This window comes from Micromys minutus (assembly GCF_963924665.1).
Source record: "Micromys minutus genome assembly, chromosome: 12".
NCBI lineage: Eukaryota > Metazoa > Chordata > Mammalia > Rodentia > Muridae > Micromys > Micromys minutus.
Genome location: NC_137981.1, coordinates 58,993,996 through 59,015,630, shown reverse-complemented (window position 1 = coordinate 59,015,630; position 21,635 = coordinate 58,993,996). Strand labels below are relative to the sequence as shown.

General features: G+C 47.1%; 1 protein-coding gene across 1 annotated transcript in view; it reads left to right on the top strand.

Annotated features, from left to right (window-relative positions):
• The first annotated feature begins 16,123 nt into the window (after positions 1-16,123).
• Positions 16,124-21,635, top strand: part of SPATA13 (spermatogenesis associated 13) — a 117,469-nt gene continuing 111,957 nt past the window's right edge. Inside the window, exon 1 of the mRNA XM_080926159.1 lies at positions 16,124-16,185. The gene's annotated coding sequence lies outside the window, so the exon portion shown is untranslated. The remainder of the gene's footprint in view (positions 16,186-21,635) is intronic.

Below are 21,635 nucleotides of genomic sequence, written 5' to 3'. Positions count from 1 at the left end.
CCTTGGTCATGGTGTCTCTTCACAGCAATAAAACCCACACTAAGACATACACAGAATGTAATTTGTCTTCACAGCCGTTTTAAGTGTAGAATCACACACACAGGGCTCTGCGCCATCATCACCATCCTTTGCCTGAGATGCTGTATCCACTCCATGCTTGTTCCCCCTCCCCTATTCCACCAGCTGCCTCAGTGGATCATGCAGCACGTGTCCTTCGAAACTTGCCTATCTTGTCTAACAGAATGTGCTTAAGGTGGTAGGGTAGCCTGTCGGAAGGTTCTTCTTAAGGTGGAATAACATTCCAGCTGCCTGATGTTAGTCAGCTTCCTGTTACTGTAACACATTCTCAGGACAATTAGGTATGAAGAGAAGGGAAAGGGCGCTGCTAGTCAAATGGCTGCCTGGCACACATGAAGTCCTGAGTGCAAGATCCAACACTCTTTAGCACACAAGTCTTCTATCGCTGCGTCTGTCTGCCTACGGTTATTTGAGCTCCTTTCACGTTAGCTATTGATAGATGCACTGGGGAACGAATGCTGGGTAAAGACCCCACTTTCAAGTACTTACTCAAAAAATATCTATTTATTCATTATATATGAGCACACTGTAGCTGTCTTCAGACACACCAGAAGAGGGCATCAGATCTCATTACAGATGGTTGTGAGCCACCATGTGGTTATTGGGAATTGAACTCAGGACCTCTGGAAGAGCAGTCAGTGCTCTTAACCACTGAGCGATATCTCCAGCCCCTTTACTTTTTTTATTCCATTATTGTGTGTGTGTGTGCGCGCGTGCGCGCATGCACAAGCACGTGCCATGACATGCGTGTGGAGTACAGAGGACAACTTAATACAACTGCTTCCTTTTCCACCATGTGGGGCCTGGGGATCCAACTCAGGCTGTCAGGGCTGGAGGCTGGTGCCCCACCTGCTGAACTCAGTCCATTGGGGAATATACCCAAAATTACTGAACTATGTGGTTGCCCACTTTTAAAATAAAAAAGTTTTATAGTTCCTGTTGTATTTGTTTGCCCAGAATGAAGCATACCTTGTCACTGCTGCTCAGATCATAAATTCGTAAGGGTCTGTGAGAATCTGCACCAAGCTTACCTTGTTTTGAATCCAGGTGCTTTTGTGTTGAACTTTACAGAGGAAAGCTTTGTTTCTTTCCCCGGAAATGAATCCGTTATATCGGGGTACAAATTGGAAAGCAGAGTTAAACACAAATCAACTGGCTATCCTAGTTTGTTGTGGCTGCTGTAACAAAATACCCGAGACTGGATACTTTTTAAAGAAAAAAAAAACATTAATTTTGAGACTAGACCTGTATAAGTCCAGCATCTGATGGACCCCACATGCTCAGCTTTAGTGAAGACCCTGGCTGCATCTCATCTTCGTGAATGGCATCACAGTGGGAAAGAAAAGCTTCCTGCCCAGTCTCAGGTATTTTGCTACAGCAACAGAAAATAGTGTGCTGCAACTGGCCCCTTCTCTCTGCAGCTCTGCTTCTTCTTCCAAAGCTGGTTCAGCTTCTGTCCTATGGCATCTTAAATGGATGCTGTCTTCCCTTTGGTAAGCCCCTCTATAACTCTGAGCTCCTGGAAATTGTATTTATGCAGAACACTGATATTACATGTTCTCATGTAACCAAAGGACCAAAAACAACACCTAGCCCTCTTCTGGCTCAGCATAGATCAAAAAAGCAAAGGACGTGACTCCAGCCCTGACTACCCCAAAAGAAGTGCCTTTTATCGGGCCTTCGGGATGACAAGGATTAACCTAAATCCCAGCTGGCCCTGTGAATCTCTCTTCAGTCACAATCATTTCTGCCTTTGGTCCCACAGAGCATTGAATCCCTCTTGCTGCCTCTTTGTTTGTGGATGGAGTTTACATTCTTGGAGGACTAGTCACCCGCAAATCAGAGCTCTCTCATGCAGTGCCCTGCGCAGAGCCCGTCCCGGCAGGGACTCATGGAGACCATGAACAATTAAGAAGGACTCTTGTGAAATAAACATCAAAGCCCATGCTCTCCCTCGCCCTCCCACCCCTCCCCAGGCCTCCCAAACCTCTCCACACAGCACTGCTAGACCGGAATTCTCTTGTCACCACGCCATGTCCTTCCTTCTCCAAGTCGTTCGGTCTGCAAAGCCTCTCCTGGCCAAAATGTCAACAACAGGACTGAATCAGCCGCTTCTGAGGTTCTCGGCTTTCCAACCAACTTCCCTTTGTTTAAGCCTCTGCTTGATCACATCAGGGACCATGGTGTGACACCGGTCCCCTGCATGTGCACACCAAGAACCTGTGTTCCTACTTCAGGTCCGGAGTCCTTCCTGAGCAGGAATGACAAGGAAGAGACCTGAAGTTGGCTAACTGACCAAAGGTAGGCAGGGTGGCTGAGTGGGGCAACACAGAGGTGTACCCCAGTGCTATGGCTTAACTGTGGTGGTGCATGGAAGGCCTGGTGCTCACAGAGGTGGTGCTGAGGCAGTGAGACCTTTAAGAGCTAGGTTTAAGCTGGGCCCAGTGGTGGTGCAATCCCAACCATTCCAGAGGCTGAGGCAGGAAGATCTTGGTTTCCTGGACTACAGAGTGTGAGCTCAGCTTGAGCCATTTACTGAGGTCACCACCTAAAGAGTGAAAATGGGCCTGGGGATGTAGCTCAGTGATGGGATACTGCCTAACAACCTCAGTTCAGTTTTACGCATTTCAAAGGACACTGGGAAGAGGAGGAGCCTGGTGAGAGATTCATGGGTTGCTGGGGTATCGCCCTCAGAAGGGGTAACAGATATAAGAGGATCTGTATAATTGCTGTGGTTGTGGTGCTTAGAATGCGCAAGGCTCATGTGATTGAATGCTTGGTCCTCAATTGGTGGAGCTGTTTGGGAAGGATTGGCAGGTGTGGCTTTGTTGGAGGAGGGGTGTCAGTGGGGGTGGGCTTTGAGGTTTTAGAAGATCACACAATTCCCGGTTAGCTGTCTTCTGTCTGCTTAACCGTTGTCATCTCTTGACAGCCAAAGCCTCTTCTTTGGGCAATGACAATTTTGGTTTATTGTTGTTATTATTATTATTAATTATTGAAAATAGGTTATCCTCTCATATAATAGTCACACACACAGTTTCTCCTCACTCTACTCCTCCCAGCCATCCTCCATCCCCCTCTTCCCCAGATCCCCTTACCCCTCATTTCCTCTTCAGAAAAGAGGAGGCATCTATGAGACAGCCAAACAGGACAAAACATAGTACAGTAAGACAAGGTGAAAGACCTCATACCAAGGCTGAGCAGGACAGCCCAATAGAAAGAAAAGAGACTCACGGGCACACATGACTCAGAAACACACCCATTCCCGTTGTGAGGAGTACCGCAGAACCAACACGCTAACCAACACGCTAACAGCCTTAACAGATAGGCAGGAGACCTGGTGCCGGCACATGGAGGTCTCATGCTTGCTGCTTCCAACTCTCTCTCTCTCTCTCTCTCTCTCTCTCTCTCTCTCTCTGCATTATGTCTGGCTCTGGGTCTCTGTACCCTTTCTCATCTTCTGCCAGAGGAAGCCTCTCTGATGGCTTCCAATCATATTTGACAATCTTGGCTCTTAAGGCCTTCCACTGACTGGTTATCTACCCACATTATCAAGAGCCATCTACTTTACTTAAAGTATATAGGCTTAAGGGTCAATTAAATCTGTAAAATGAATTTCTGGCAGCATCTTTGACTGATATTTAACCAAGCCACTGGGCACAGTGACTTACCCAAGTTGAGATGTAGCCATTGCAAGAATCCCGCTTGGGCACTGGCAAGTTCCCATTCAAGCCTTTGCATGCTTGAACCCGTTCCTATTGTGATTCTGGGGAGAGATGGAATCATTTCACAGATGAAAACATAAACACCGGCCTGGGTTAGGAGACTTGTTGCAAACCATTCACCTTCAGAAACGAAGTCTAGGTTATGATCTATAGGCCCCAGTTGCTTCCTGCAGCAGCCCTGGGAGACCTAACTGGGTGGACAGGAATCCTTTTACAGCTAGATGTCCAGGCTGGGTGCACCTGACCTTTGAGAGCCAGGCAGCTCTGGGCTGGCTTCTTTTCTTTTCTTTTCTTTGTGTTGAGGCTAGAACTCAGCTGTTTTAGTTACTATTGTTACTGCTTGGGTTCTTAGTTACTTAGTTGTTACTTTTCTTAGTTGTTTCTATTGCTGTGCTAAAGTACCCTGACCAAGGCAATTTATGAAAGAAAGAGCCTAATTGTAGTTTACAGCTTCAGAGCATTAAAATCTGATGTCAGTGGCATGGCAGGAGTTGCTGGGAGCTTATAGCCTGACCTGCACCCTGGAGGCAGAGAAGAGAGGAATCCTGGGAAGGGGGCCAAGGGGGGAATGTTTTGAAACCTCAAAGTCTGCCTGGAGTGACACACCTTCTCCAAATGGCCAACACTCTGAAAGCTTACTAAACATTTCCAACAACTAGGGACCAAGTATTTAAACATATGAGCCTGGGAGGCCAGTCCCTTTCAAACCACCACACCAGAGTTCTGCACGTGCTGGGCATGCCCCACAATGAGTGAGATGCCAAGCTCCAACTAGTTTTCAATCCCTGTCCTGTCAACCACATGCAGCTGAGGACCAGAAGCCACTTGTTTAACCATTCTCTGCCCCCATTTTCCTACCATGAACATGAAAGTCACAAGGAACTTTTTCTGTAGCTTGGATAAGGAGATGAAATTGCAAGCTGGTAAAGCATGCCCCAGACAACAGCTCTAAGCTAGCAAAAACAGCATGCAAAGGCTCACACCGGTCCATTTGAGAGAAAATGAAAATGCCATTTTTATAGCTCAGCGCTCAGTCAACACCAGCCCCTTTGCTGTACGTTTATACTTATCCCTGATGCCTCACACATGCCAGGCAAGCTCCTGACCTCTGACTTATATCCCTGTCTGATGGCCCTTCAACCATTTTTTCACAATTAGTCTTTTGTTCTGACTTTAGCTGACAATGCCTGCTTGTGAGCTCGCTGTTATAGAATAGTAGGATCTGAGCTCAGACACCTTGGCTCAAATTCAGCTGGGGCTAAGACATCAGCTCTGCCTGCCCCATACATAGCACATACATTTTATCGCAGGGTTGGGGAGACAGGAAGAAGTAGGCAGAGCTCTACGAGTCTGAGCTCAATCTGACCCACAAAGTGAGTTTTAGGACAGGCAGGTCCACATAGTGAGAACCTGATTTTGGAGGCTTTGATCTTGTTTTTTATGTGTGTTTTGATATGCTTTCTCACCGAGGTCTCAGCCTCTGCATCTATGAAAAGAGAATTTATCAGTTCCTACCAAACAGGGTCAGTTGGGACTGAGTCAGTTCAAACAGGTAAATTGCTTCCTCTAGAGCCTGGAACAGAGCTGCACATAAAAGTGAATAAGTGTAACCATAGCTTTCAGGAGGCTGAGACAGGGGGATCATAATTTCAAGGCTAACCCAAATGGGCTGCCTTCGCTGCAGTTTTCTGGCCAGACTGGCTACATCGTGAGACAGTTTCAAAAGCAAACAAAGTTAGGTATGGTGACTTGTTCATCTAAGCCTACAGTTTGGGAGGTGAAGGCAGTAGTTGAAGGACATTTTCAGCTACAAGTCAAGAGTTTAAGGCCGCCAAAGGCTGTGCAAGTCACTGTCTCAAAAGGGAAACAAATGAAACAAGAATCAGCACATACTATGTATCTAACCGACCCCGCCACCATCGTTAGGGGAAGCAGATGAGGGAGGCAAATGTGGTGCCGGTGAAGCCTGCTTTAGTTCACAAGGAGCACAGTTTGTAGAGCTGATGGGGACCTCCTGAAGCAGTGACCACCACTGACATGGGCCATCTCTGAGTCAGCCCAGGCTGCTTTCATCAAACAACTAGTTTGGGTTCTCTACACAGTTTGGGAGGCTGTGAAATCCAGTATCAAGGTGTTAGGAAGCGCTGAGTCAGCCTTTGCCCGTGTCCTCTCATGGTGTAGAGGAGCAAGATAGCTTTCTGGGGTCTTTTTTATGACAGCAGTAACTTCGCACACAAGGAAATCTCACTTCATGACCTACTCCCCCTCAAAGTTCCACCTTTGAATTTAGGGACTGTGTAAGCAATCAGCCTGTTCCGTTCTCTTTTGGCTCATTCAGCTGCTGTAATAAAGTACCGGAGAGCAGGCAATTCATAGATAACAGGAAGCTCTTCTCCCCTGGCTCTGGAGGCTGAAAGGCTTCAGGTCAGGGCTCCATCAATCTTGCTGCCTGGGAGATTCCTCCCAGAATTGACATTTGTAGCCTGGGCCTACAGAGAAGACAGACAGCCTTCCACCAGTCCTTTCACAAGGACATAAATTCTACCCACGACCCTCATGATCAGTTTGTGCCAACTACAGTCCTCGGCATAAGCTCGCCAGGCAGGAAGCCGGGCAGCTCACACTTGCCTGGTAAAAGGTTGGTACTCTCATGGTGCCAAATCACACTCCTTTGTCCCCTAGAAGTCAGACATCACATCACGCTGCAGGACTCTTCCTGTCCCCCGGAAGTCAGAAAAAGCAGTTGGAGGAAGGAGTCACAGTGAAGATTAAATGAAGACAAAGTACCAATGTCCTCACACTGAGAATGTTCATGATAAGCAAGTGCAGCAAAGACCCAGCGTCCATAAGCACTAGAAAAGGCACAGCATAAAGAGTACGCCATAGCATAAAGAGAATTAGTGCTGCACACCCCCCACACACACATACACACCACACACACACACATATACATACACACCACACACACACATATACATACACACATACCACACATCACACACACACATACACACACCACACACACATATACATGCACACACACACCACACATCACACACACACATACACACACCACACACACACAGACACATATACATACACACATATCACACCACACACACACACACATACACACACACCACATACACACACATATACATGCACACACCACACACACATATGCATACATATACACACACATACACTTGCATACCACACACACCACACACACACAAACACATATACACACGACACACACACATATACATACATACACACATACACACCACACACATACACACCACACACATACACACACACGCGCGCACACACACACACATACACACCACACACCACAGGAACAAATCTCTCACACCTCTTGCTAAGAAAGGAAGGCAGATGTAAAAACATTTATCTGCATGCCTCCTCTGACTTGAAGTTCAGAAACAAGACAAACAAAAAATAGTGTATGGTGACAGATGTTGGATAAAAGCTTGCCCTTGGGATATTGGGAATGAGGGGTTTTCTCGAGAACCTAGACATATTCTGGATTTTAAAAGATGAATTTTGTTATTTGTTTATGTGGGGTGTGTGTGTGTGTGTGTTTGCCACATGTATGTACATGGTCACCTAGGTCAGAAGAGGGAGATGATCTCCTGTAACTGGATATACAGGTGGTTGAAAGCCTCCTGATGTGCATGGTGGGAATTGAACTCAGGTCCCGTGGAAGAACAGCAAGAGACCTTAACCACTGAGCAGTGTCTGCAGCCCCTGTTCTGTATTTGATCTGAGTGGTAGTCCTATTGGTGTTTACTAGTTTTCTATGCTCTGGAACAAATGACAAAAAATATAATGGGTTAAAACAACACACACACACACACACACACACACACCACAGTTTACATGGGTCAAAAGCCTGGATTTAACTAGCTGTATGTTAGCTCAGGCCTCACAAGGCTACAATCCAATCATGGGCTGGGGCAGTGGGGTGGGGGGCGTGCCGGGAAGGGAGGCAGGACGGTGATGTTACCAACGGCAATGCCCCCTTTAAGCCCGAGAACCAGAGTTCTATCCCACGCTCCACATCGTGTCTCCAAAAGTTGCTGTGACACCCACACCATTAATAATGATGATGTGACAGTGGCAATGATGACAAAGAAGCTGTGCTTCTGTTCCTTTGGGGCTGTGCTTTACTGGGCATTAGCTTCCTGATGGCTGGTGCTTGGAGACCAAGACCAAAGGCTGCTCACAGTTCCTTTCAAGTGAGCCTTCTTCAACCAAACCACTTCATCAAACTGGTAATATGCTAACTTGGGTTTTGTTGTTATTTGTTTTATTTATTTGTTTATTCAAATTTAATTATTTAAATGCAGGATCGTATGTAGCCCAGGCTAGCCTCAAATGTACTGTGTACCTGAGTGTGACCTTGTGCTTCTGACCTTCCTGCCTCTACCATCCAAGTGTCTTGGTCATAAGCTGGCCACCATACTAGATTAACATGGGGTTTTATATAACGTAACATAATCATTGCATGACATCTTATTCCTCACTATGTTCAAGCCACAGATTCTGTCTGCACTGAGGGATAAGGGATAGTATGAACACACAATCATCAGTGTGTGATGGAGACAGGCACCACAGGAGTTCATTCTACACTAACACACTCACTCAGCTTCCCAAGAAAGACTAGATGCTTCATTGCTGCCAAAGGACAAAGGTAAACACCAAGCCAGATCCACAAGAGTGACCTGCTTGCAAGATACACTGTCCAATAGTGACACTTGTGAAAGTAACCACCCAATATCTGATTGGAAATAAGGCTCAGTTCATGAAAAGGAGCCCATACCCAGTGCTGCCCAGAACGTGAGACTGGAGGGGCCAAGGACCGAGGAGGAAACTAAATGATGCTGATCTGCTAAAGGAGCACAGCAATGAAATGACTCCTAGGGGCGCTCTGCTGCACTGCAGAGAGATCAGCGTCTTGCTCAGCCATCACCAGAGAAGCTGCCTCCTGCAGCAGACAGGAACAGAGTGAGAAACCTTGGAATACTCAGCGCTATAAAGGGCGTCTTTATCAAACCCCTCCCCACAGGGCTCAGGGAGCTCTTTGAAGAGGAGATGGAAAGAGTCTAAGAGCCAGTGGGGATGGAGGACATGCAGAGTCAAGGCCTTCTAGACACAATAGGACACGTAAGAGCTCACAGAGACTGAGGCAGCCTGCACACAGCTGCAGCAGACAGAGGTCCTAGAGCTGAAAGGAGAATTGGACACGTGCCCCATCCCTAACCTAGAAGCTATGTTGAATTGATAGCCACTTGCAAATGAAAAATTAATTTTCTCCAAGGGCATCTCACTGGGGAAACAAATGACTCTTAAGGGGAGGCCAGACTCCCAGCAGTAGCTAACCAGTTCACGAAGGGAACTCGGTGGCATCTTTGGAGGTTCTTTGTCTCAAAATGTTGATTCAGAGCATTTTTTGTTTGGTTGTGTTTCGTTTCTTACAGGGCCTTTGTATGTGTATTCCGGCTTCTGTCTGTGTTTTTATGGGACTCCCGAGTGTTCAAGCATGAGTCTGTGTCTATATTCATTTCTCCTGCCTTTTCTTAACATTTTCCCTTCATTTGGCTGTTTTGTCATATGTGTTTTATTTTAAAATTTAATTTGTTATTATGTCTTAGATGCCCGATTGTTTTCTAAGAAGAGACAGAAAGAGTGTGTGGATCCAGATAGGAGGTGAGGGGAAGAGAAACTGGAATGAGTTAGGGGAGGAGAACTGTAAGAAAAATATAGTGTAATATCGAAAAGAAGGTCAATTTTCAATTACAGAAGAAACAAAAAGATTTAGGTGCTTCATAATATTTAAGTTATACCTCAACAGCAGCAACTGCAAAGTCCCCTAAGCCCCAAACAAGACTATGGGAAATAAAGTAACTTTTTTCTAAGTCATACAGCAACTCAGCAGGATTATAACTCAGCTTTAATGTCAAAACTGTATCTCCTTTCCAGGCTTGTGGGGCATGTAGGTGTTCAGACTAGTTCACTGTCATACTGCTTAGAATCACCTAGGAGACATGCAGACCTGGCTATGGAGGCATTTCCGGAGTGAGTGACTAGCCTCCTCTTCTGCTGTGATGCTGCTGACATTGGTGGACTATGTCCTGTCAAAAAGTGAAGGAAAGGAATCCTTCCTCCCTTCAGGTGCCCACCCACTCTCTGTCTGTCTTTCTGTCTCTGACTTTGTTTCTGTCTTCTCCCTGACCGTGTGTGTGTGTGTGTTTATGTGTGTGTATGTGTGTATATGTGTATATGTATGTGTATGCATGTGTATGCGTGTATGTATATGTATGTATGCATGTGTGTATATGTTTGTGTGTGTGTGTATGTATGTATGTGTATGTATGTATGTGCGTTTTGTGTGTATGTGTATGTGTGTATGTGTGTATATGTGTGTGTATGTGTATGTGTGTGTATGTGTGTGTATGCATGTGTGTATATATGTGTATGTAAGTGTATGTGTGTATATGTGTGTATGTATGTATGCATATATATGTGTGTGTATGTGTGTATGCATATATGTGTGTGTGTATATGTTTGTGTGTATGTGTGCATGTATGTGTGTGTATGTGTGTATGTGTATATGTGTATGCATGTATGTGTGTGTATATGTGTGTGTATGTATGTGTGTATGCATGTGTATGTGTGTATGTGTATGTGTGTGTGTATGTGTGTGTGTGTGTGTGTGTTGCTCAACATGTGAGGGCCTAGCTATCTTCAGGCGTCTTTCCTGGATCAATTTCCACCTTAAGAAAATGCTTTTGAATCAGGATCTCACTAAACCTGAAGTCCTTCGTGTCAGTGGGGCTGGCTGGCCAGGGAGCGTCACAGACCCATTTATCTTCCTCAACCCCACCCTCCCATCCTGAATCCACTGTTTTGATTCTTGCATAGATTCTGGAGATCCAAAGTCAATCCTTGTGTTTGTGAAGCAAGACGCCTTAAAGACTGCGCCATCTTCTCCTCAGCCATCCCCAACCGTGCTTACGTGCTTACGATACTTTTTGTCAGGCATCTGGTCACAGCAAGGAGAAAATTAACTTGACAGTAGGTAAAACTTCCAAGATGACTTGTGGCTCAGGGTTAGTCGGCAGTTTTATTACTTGTCAACAGCACCAGGTTCACTTGGGAACAAGTTCAGGGAGCAGTTCACACATCTCAGTGTGGCTCCTCGGGCGGGAGCTGGAACCCTCGTCAGATGCTCACCTTTACCACAGGCCAGTCCGCCTTCCTCCAGCCTCATTGTTCATCCGCTCTGGAGACTCCGCTGTTCTTACGGTGATTCCCCCAGAACACAGTTCTCTTTGTTTTGTTCCTCCTTGTTCAAGGCTGCTCAGAAGTAAGCAGTGAGTCATCTTGCTCTTTCCCGTCTGTTCTTCTGGGCTTTGGAAGTTGGTGGGAAGAAGGAAAGACTTGCTTGGCGTTTAAAATGGAAGATTTCGGTCAGGGGTGAAACTCAAAACAGGTCATGTGATCCTCTTAAACCATAGTCGTGGGCTAGGGTGCTTGTTTGTTCAGAATTTTGGAGTGGCGAGAAATCATTGTTGAACATAAAATAAAACAACAGTCAGAAAGAACTGGCAACCTGCCCTGATTGTCGAAGTCCCAACTTCAGAAACCGGCTCAACTTCGTATATTTTGTTAATAATATTCTTCAATTAGTGTACTTTAAAGCAATGCCAGTAACAAATGATGTATTATCATGATTATTTTGATTATTTTATCAATTAGCTAGTATCTAATTGATAGTTCTATGGAGGTCCCAGATAAATAAAGTTAAAAAAGTACTGTTCCTACCTCCCACTCACACCCCTGTTAATACAGTCTTCCTGGTGCTAAAACAGTAAGTGTATCTCATACTTTGTGGTATTGACAAATACGAAGCCATGTCTCCTTGACAATACCAGGGATGTCAGGGAAGGAGTTAGTGAACTTGAAGCAAGGCTTTGGAGACACCATGGGGTTTGAAGACAGAGCTGTGTGTGTGAGCTCTGGAAGCTGTTTCCATTGTACTTCCCAGATGCTCCCCAAACTCCCTTGTCCCCTCCTAGAGACCACTGCCCATCTAGGGATGGGAGAGAGCTTTGAGTAAACTGAACACAGCAGCACCCCCTGAACCCCGGAGGAGGAGCCACACACCGCTCTGTCTCCTGCGTAAAAGCTGGAGCATGTGATCAAATCCTGGCTGACCTCACTGAGCAGATGACCTTGGGCCACTCATCCAAGCCCTCTGAACTCTCCTCTTTTCCTCAGTTATGAGTGTGAAGCAATGACTGTGCCTTGAAGGCTGCATATGGCTTTTATCAGACAGTGGTGTGAGCATTCAATACATACTAAAGCAAAGAGATTCTCATTTCAGAGAAGGTATATTTGGGGGCATTTTACTTGGCGAAAGGTAGGAGCTTCTATCCCAGAACATTCTCCAGACCAAATACCTATGTTCTGGGGGTTGGGGAGTGTCTCTTCTGAGGTGTGGCCATTGGCAGGTTGTCCGTGTTTCTGGGGTTGGCCTAACACCCGTGTGTTGCAGTAAATATTAAAAATGAAATGAAAAGGCTTATCTCTTTATCAGCCCCTGCAGTCTCATTCTGCAGGCGCCACTTTTAGTATAGAGCTGTAACTCAGTCCATGAGCACACTCTCCACCAGATTCCCTTCCCTGGCGGTTCACTCCGTCTGCCCTACGGCCTCCGTCCCAGGTGGAATTACCGCGTCTTCTTTCCTCCACCGCCCGTCACAAACATCACTTCAATGTTCGGTAACTTTTCAAATGGGTTTATATGATAGATTCTCAATTCACAAACCCTCTACACAATAAGATTGCATCCAATAGACAAAGACACAAACTTCCCTCCCATATGAGATAAAGACCTATAGAATCCCTTTAAATACTTATATCTACCTATGTCCGATTACAGCCACCAGGATCTAAGTCTGCTTTTCCCAGATTCATCTTGATTTTTTTAAATCTCTGTTCCTCTCCTGTTTTTTAGTACCTTTTCCCCGCCTACCTCTCCACCGTCCAATCACGTATCGACTTAACATAAATCTACACCCATGCACATACACAGCATGAATGAAACTCAATGAGAGAGATGTTGGGAGGATTGAGGGAACGGGAGGAGGGTGTTGAAGGTGAGTATGAAATTATCAAAGAATCAAAAAAACTAAAAAAGAAAGAAAGAAAGAAGCACCATGGAAATGATGAATCTTGGATGAAGGGGAACTGGGGGACTTCAAAGTCAATGCGGAAGGAAAGGTGGGAGAGACCTTTGGGTGGTTCCCACCTGTGAGAAGCACCGGAGTCAGGGCTGTTTGTGGGCCACCAATGACGGGCAGGCAGCCACAGCAGCAGTGACAGCAGCCCATAGAGACTTGGGGCAGGGTTGTTCTTTGACTCATGTTCTAAGACACACATCTGCAGACAAATGGAAACAGAAGAAAGTTATGAGATCTCTGGTCCTGGTCTGTTATTTACAGATGGGCAAGAACTTGAGTCATGTGCTGATTACTGATGGAGAAGGTGCCCAGCCTTTCTTTAACACATTTAAAATCTGAGTTAGGAGCTTTATCCAAGAAGTTCATGCAACTCCCACAGAAACTATGAACATGTGCTTTGCTTTAAGGACCAAGAGCTCACACTGTCACGTATCTGTGCATGAGAGCAAAGAGTGAGACGTGGGCTGCAGTTTTACCTTTCTGATTAATGCAGCTAGCGAAGTCAAATGTACACTAAAAAGGAGTCTTGGCAAAGTGAAGAGCTTGCCTGTGTCATCTAGAGTGTCAGGAGGCAGAATGGCTTTCAGTCAAGTGCATGAATCCATTTATCTGAAAGCCAGGCAAAAAGCATTTCATTTAGATATTAATAGTGTTTTTTTAAGCAGTCAGAGGTGATTGCTTGAAGCTGATTCTTAAAAAAAAATCTTCTACCCACATCTGTGGTAATTCTAAAGAAATAATAACATTCTGACAGTGTTAAAATGGGTTTCATACATGAGGGCTTCATGTAGGTTTTGTTAAGCTTGTGCAAGACAAACCAAATATGGAATATGTAACAGTATTAGCCTCTCACGCTGTCTCTAAAATGCAGTGAGGGTGCATGCCTTTAGTTTCAGGCAGAAGCAGGTGGATCTCAGATTTCAAGGCTAGCCTGGTCTACAGAAAGAATTCCAAGACAGAGCTATTCAGAGAAACTGTAACTTGAAAAACAAAACAAAACTAATGGTAATATTTTTATATGTACAGGTGTTGTCCCACATGTATGTCTGTGTATAACATGTGTCCCTGGTTCCTTTGGAAGTGATAAGAAGGTATCAGAGCCCCTGCAGCTGGAGTTACATGTGTTTGTAAGCCTCCACAGATACATATGTGTGTGCTGGAACTCAAACTCAGGTCTTCTGGAAAGAGTAGCCAGTAGTCTCAACTTCTGAGCCATTTCTCAAGCCCTGCAGTTTATATTTCCTACTATAAATACGTGTTTGTTGTCAAAGTCTGCAGGGGTGGATTTCAATAAACATTAAAAGAATAAAATAAAATCTTCCTATAATTTCATAACCCATACCTAATACTTTTGGTGCCTGTTTTTAATTAGCACAGAATTTCTCATAGTATTTTAGGGTTAGAATATGGAGAGGAAATCATAGAGTTTTGACACACACACAGTTTCTTGACATTAGCATCAAGAGCCAGTAGTGATTGACCATAAGGAAGCAAAACACACAGCCAGTATAATGGGTTCACTCTGGTATGTGTGCCCCAGTTCTCCACAGATGCATTATGGCATTGACTCCCCATTATAGAATGGGGTTTTCAGTATTTAAAAACATATGCAAAATTAATTTAGGGATGGAGAGATTAAGCCTAGTTCTTACCCTTCCTGAACCACAGCCTAGTTCCCAGCACCCACATTGGGAGGCTCCCAATTGCCTGTAATTCCAGCTCCAGGAAATCTGATTCCTCCTTTTGGCCTTCACAGAAACACACACACAAATGGAGCACACTCACTCACACAGACACACATGCTCATAGATAGAAACAAAATAACAGGGTAGAAGAGAGGGTGAATGTAATCAAAATATGTTCTATAAATTCTCAAATATATTATTGCAGTAAAATAATCTAAAAGTTAATTTAAACTTTTTATTGGTGTATAATTTTACATGTTCTTTTGTTTAGAATAGTGATTGTTCTTTGGGTATAAAGTAGCTTATACTATTTAGAATAATCATGCTGGCATATTGTTGCTATTCAAAAGAATCCTCTCAGTAAACCACAAGTTTTAAAAGAATGCACTTGTTCTATGAATTCCTCAGAAATGACCACAGCACATTTTGGAGAGGGTGTGTGTGTGTTGCGTCCAGGCATTGAAGAGCTGCTTCCCCTCTGCGGTCTCAGTTGAGCCAAATTAGAAAAGTAAGAGTTCTTTGAGAGTTCATAGTCCAGGCTTTGGGAAAACAGAAGGTCAAAGCATCTTCCAGCTGAGTTTCCATGGACTTAAAAGGCGAGCCCACAGAGAATAGCCCTGAGCCTGAGCCGGGATGTGCCTACCGGGAGGAGGTGGATCGGTGGGCGTCAGGCGGTCGCCCAGGCAACGCAGCAGCTTCTGCCTAGGCAGCTAATCCGTAGAAAGGAGCAGGAAGAAACCGGTTGTGTGGTGCCAGTGAGTGAGTGGGTGGCTACGGTGATCCGCGTGGAATCGGGAGGTGTGGGATAGAGTCCGGATCTTACCAGGGTGTAATCTTTTGGAAAGATGAACCGAGAAAGAGAGGCTAGAGAGGTGGTAGGGCTGAAGGAGCGGAGGCATGACTTGGAGTGAGTGGCTTGAAGGCACAACCTGGAGGTGGCGCGGGTGGAGGTGGTGAGGGGCGGGACACGAAGTGAGCTGGGTCGAGAGTGTCGTCAGAGGCCAAGGGCGTGGCCTGGCTAGGGAGCTTTAACTGCACGGTTGGGACTTGGTCGAAGGAAAAAGTCCCTACCGGGTATAGGCAAGGTCGTAAGGAAGATGAGCTGGGGGCGTAGCCCCTGGAAGAAGATGCTGGCCGAGCAGGGAGGGCTGGGAGGACCCCAGGAGCCGGTTCGGGGGCGTGGCTTCAAGGGAGCCGCGTGGAGGCGTGGCTTTGGGAGCGGGCTGGGGGCGTGGCCCGTGGGAGGAGGCGGCTGAGCGCGGGAGGGCGGAATCAGCGCTGCTCTTTCTGTGGAGGCCACGGCGCGCAGAGCCTGGCGAGCTCGCGGCTCGGTCCCTGCTGGAGCCGGCTGGGGAGCAGGACCTCTCGGATACGCTGGCTTTGGAGCTTCGGTGGAGTGGGGACCGCCGAGGTGAGGCTACCCAGGTAGGTTCTGCGGGGCGCGGGCTCTCGGGTGGGTGTTCGCTGAGGAACTGAGCGCCAAGAATGGCCTCTGTGACCCGAGGGTGTCCTGCTGCCAGCTCCTGCTTTCGGCTCGTGGGGCCGACCGGGGCTGCTCACCTGTTGCGCCTCCGTGAGCGCTCCGCCTGCTAGCGGCTGCTCTGGGCTAGCTCTGCAGCGGCTCCCGGGGAGGGCGCGGTGTGCTGTTCTAGCTGGTGCCTTTCCCCGGGGACTTCAGGGATTACCCTGAAACCCTATCTACCCGCGCTCCCGGCTTTCTGGGCGGGCTGCGGGGTTGCGCCAGGACGACGGACAAAGGTTGGCCGCCACCGGCCCCTTGAATGCTTCCTTCCTCGGAGGGCGTGACCTCTGCGTGCGGGGGATTGAGAGGTTGTTGCATTTTAGTTGGGGCACTCAGATTAGAAAGCAAGTTTCTCCCCGGGTCCCATCTGGAACTCAGCCTAAAAGACCTGGGGACTTTATCGTCATTTGTATAGAGAGAGTGAGTTGGCAGGAGTTGGTTTGGCTCCGTCTCTGTTCAGGATATGGGGAATTGCTATGGCCAGTCTCAGGATGGGGCGGCTGCAGCAGGCGTCAGAGAGGACCACACTTCTTAACTGTAAAGTTGCAGAGTCGGAGCAAATTTCTTCTTCGAGTGAAAGAAAACAAAACAAAACAAAACAAAAAGTCCCTACAGCAAACTTAAGCGAGCAAAGTTACTATAGTTGCTGCCCAGCGTGGGATCACGGCATTGATAAGAAGAATAGTAATTTGAATGCATTCACCAGTGGTTACCAAGGCTTCTTAGAGCCGTATTTCCCCCTCCCCCGCTATTTTTTCCATCCCCTTCCACCTCGTTTCTGTTGTCCAGTGCTTAGACCTTCCAGTTCTTTGCTCACCGTTTTTGATCCCACTTTAAAGCACAGAAATTTCACCATTTGCTTTTTTCCCCTCACTTTTGCTGCCTTTTTTCCACCTTTCCTAACAAATGCTCCCTTTCTCTTTCTGTCCTTCTCCGCCTTTCAAACTTCCTAGCCGCATTGTTCTCTTGCTCCCGGTTAATTATGCACCCCCACCGTGTGGGGCTGAACCTTGTTCTCCGCCCCTCCCCCACCCTGTAGAGCCATGGGGAGGTTGCTTCCCCTTCAGTGTTTTAATCATGTTTTTCACTTACCTCCTTGGCCCCCAACTTTCCGCTCTACCCTCACTCGTTTAGTGAGGCTTTCCTTTATTTGTGACCTGTGTGTTACCGGGCACTCTTTTTCCGGCCTTTTTACCTGCTTCCTCTCCAGCCACAGCCTGCCAATGCTTTGGTGACTTTCCCGGCTCACTTGGTCTCAGATCCCTCTTGTGGTCCCCCTGCCCCACACACACACAGGCCAAGAACAACCCTAGGCTCAGTTTCCTCCTTTCCAGTCAGCTCTGAGTTACCTCACAGACTTTAATTTTTTTTCTAGAAAGTCTGGAAATGTCACTGCATTTTTACAGGAGCACAGTGCCTGGCTCTTAGCAGCCTTTCCATCCGCCACTGTGTCTGTTGAAGTGGAATTGGACATGCAGCCCCACAATGATGTCACCATCAACATTAATGTGATGAGCAACACAGCATTTACCAACACTGTGCCCAGCAGTAGTACTTACTTAAAACCTTCCTCCATTCTCTGCCGGGGAAGAGCCACCACTGTCCCCTGTTGCAGAGGAGGAAAGGGTGTGTTCAGAGAAGGCGAGCCTGCCGCAGTCACGTCTGTCTGGCTGCGTTGTTCCACTTATTCTCATGGGGCTATGTGACTTCTTGACCTCGGACAGACCAGGCATTCGGCTTTGGAAATGAGGTTGTTACTTGACATGTGTTGTTTACTTTGCAGTGTGCGCCAGTTTAGGGCACACGGTCTACTCTTGTAGGACAGTGCCTTGGGGAAAAGTCAAGTAACTGATGTCCTTCAGAAAGCCTGGCTGTCTCTTCCTCTATGCCCGCAGCCTGCTTCCTGGCTCCACGGAGAACGTTGGGAAGAAAACCTCATAAAAAGTGTATTGCTGGCTTCTGTGTCCTCTCAGTTTCACTTTGGTAGGATGGACCTTCGGGTCTCCCAGAGCCATGTGGCTTCATGAGTGTTCTAATTTTCGTTTCATTACATAGTCTCAAAGCTTGATCAGTTCTTTCCTGGCCAGTCTTCACTTGTATGAGTAGAAGGCAAATCTACCAAAGGGGACCTCTGGAGCCGTGGACTTTGTTAGCTGGAAGGGACCTTAGATGCTACACAGCGGGAAACATGGCCCAGAAATAAAAGAGACACATTTGTAGAGCAGCCACCGAATCCCAGAACTGGTCTTAGGACTTGGGTTTCTGGACGTCTGGCCCTACAGCTTGGTGTGCAAAGCAACCTTATTTTTAATTCCCCTTTCCCAGCTGAATAGCAGTAGAGCCACACATTTCCTGTAGGATCATGTGTAGTTTTCCTTCCTTTATTGGATGAAGCCCTAAAGATTTAAGGAGGAAATGTTTCCCTTTGAGACATGGGATGGCATAGCTGGGGGAAAACAGAAATATGTATAAGTTCAGGCATTTTAGGAGAGCGATTCTTTCCTGCGCAGCAAGGATGCACAGCTTTCTATGGGCAGACCCCGGGGCACGTAGGAATGTCCAGGTCAGTAGCTGGAGGGCTCTGCCTCTTCACTCTCCTGGGAGAACATGCCTGTGCCTGGCATCCGTGCGCCGCGCTTCAGATGGTGGTGGCTGGGTCTCCACAGTGGAATCTGGAGACTCGAGGGAGCTGCCATGCCCAGAGCCCGGCTGTCAGCAGTAAGACAGATTTGAACCCATGACTGTCTGGCTTATTAGAGGCATGTGGATTCTCCTGTGTGTCCGTGACTGTAGTCCACAGTTTGCTGGGGCAAGTATGGCACCTCAGCAGTGCCTTCTACAAGGTAAGATGGTTCTGCCTGCTGAGCTGAAGAGAAAGAATCGGACAGGAAAGCGGGACCCCAGGGAAGCGGGACCCCAGGGAAGCGGGACCCCAGGGAAGCGGGACCCCAGGGAAGCAGGACCTGTGAACGTGCTGTGAGGACCCAGAGGAACCTCGGCTCCGCTAGGGTGTGGTGCCTGACAGGCCTCCAAGGAGCTGTTGCAGTGTGGCAAATGCATATTGGCAAATGCTTTTTCACCGTGGTCCTGCCTATTTGCTGTGGCAGTTGAACACGGTGGGGGGGTACAGGTGACAATACTCAGACATAAGACTGTCTCTGTTGATGAACAGCTTAAGACACCTGGTTTCCTTGTCAGAAAACACAGTCACACATGGTTCTGGTGACCAGACAGCATGTGTGCTAAAGACAAACGGATCTGGCATCCCGGTTTACATGTGTGCTTTTAAACACAGCCGAGGCAGAAGAAAAATAACCCCTGCTTTAGAACTGTGTTTGGCTGCTACCCTTCAAGGGATGGAGTGTCCCCCATAATGTAGGAGCTCTGTTCTAATCCATGAATGGTGTGCAGAGTTATTCAGACTTGTAGCTCCTGCTGTCTGTCACAGGCGTGTGTGGTGCCTTGTCCGTATTGGTTTGCAGGGACACATTTACCTACTGTGTACTGGGTGTTGTTTGTGTGCTAGATGCTTAACCAATCGGGCAGTTTTCACAAAGAGGCTCACCACCATCTTGTGTAGCAGGAGAGGTGGCTGTCATGGGAGGACGTGTGGCTCCCAGGAGTTTCAAGACCGGGGAAAGCCAACCAGGAGATGAGGAAACCACAGGTTGGCAAGGGCCCGAGCTGGTGGGATCTTCATGGCAGCAAAGGCAGAGATTAGAGAGGAGACAACCAGGACCCCGCGGGCTGTTTCTTATGACTTTGTGTCATGGTTGGGACTCATAATCCAGGTGTGGGGACATGTTAGACAGTTCTTGGGCCCCCCCATACCTTTTAAGTGGACACTTGGGAGTACAGGCCAGTAACCTGTAAGTATGTTTTTTGTTCATCTTTTTCTTTTTTGTGATACCGGAGGTGGAACCCAGTGCCTTGTGCATGCCAAGCTATCTGTATGAAAATGAACCCCCTGGGTGTTGCAGGTATCAGATAGCCAAGGCTCTAGGGTTCCCAGGTCGGTAGTTTCCTTTTCTGTTGCAGTGAAACAAAACAAACAAACAAAAACCCACAATTTGATGCTTCAGTTTTTCTCAACTCAGCAGCTGCCTGTATTTCACTGTGAGCAAATCAGACCCTAATTCAAACATGACCACGTCTCCAGAGGATAAAGCCTTCAGCTCCCTCTGTAGCGCTGATGGATGACCGTGACCGCTGTGTGTGGATCCTTGCACATCTGCCTCTGCCTCCAGTGTCTTTTCTTGGAATGAGACCTGATTTTGGTTACCTGTTTTTATCCAAGTCCATTGGGAAATCGGACGGTTTTGGTCTTGCTTCTTGGCCAGGAGTCACTTGAGTATGAGTCTTCAGAGAAGACAAAGCAAGAAGCTGAGTGGGGCTCGTGGCACAAGGTGGCAGAGGAAAGGAGACTTTCTTAGCATTTCACAGTCCTTGGCCTCGTGGTTTGTCTCTGCTGATGCTCAGCTGTGTGTTCTGGGAAGGCGTTAGCCTCTGCGCCTAAAAGCTGGACAGCAGCTGGCTTAGTCTCTGCTGCTAAGCAGTGTGTGTAGTTGATAAAAGAAGAGACGCATTGCTCTCCTGGAGCCTCGGAAGGCTGGGCATCAAGAGCACAAGAGGCTTTCCTGTAGTAGCTTCATAGGACAGAACTGATGAGAGGGGCTAAGGGCCAGGCTTCCTTGAAGCTCTTTGTATAGGACTCTTAATCCTACTCATGGCTCAACCATTCATTCCCAAAGTCCTCACCTCTAACTGTCACTCCAGGATTACATTGCTATTATTAATTAGTTAATTAATTTTTATCCTTTATTAGGGCCTGATGTTGCAATATAGGAAAGCAGTTTCCCGGATACACATGGTTAACTGTCTCAGCTGAAGAGTTCAGAAGCTCTGCTGTATGTTGGAACAACCTATCATTAACAAACTGATTGCTGTCCTCTCCCACACCTGAAATTGTGATTAGTTTCAGATGATACTCAGGCTCTGGACTGTTTGCAAAGCATTCCACACAGTCACGTTTGGGGAGTGCTGGTATCACAGGCTGAGTGTTAAGTAGACAGACTGGTAAGGGGTTTAGGAGTGTTGCTGGGCATTCTGGGAGTTTTGAGTGGTCTGTGACTGGAGGCTGCAGCGGATGTGTTATCGTTCTGAATGGTCCTGTGTTGCGAATGTTGTACAGTTTCAGACGGACACTGTGGCTCACCATGTCTACTCCTGCAGGCTTCCCCACACTGTGGCTCACCATGTCTACTCCTGCAGGCTTCCCCCAGGAGCACAGTTTAGAAGATGCTGTTGTGCACTGGGAACAGGGGCCTAATGTTGGACATTGGTGCCTTAGAGC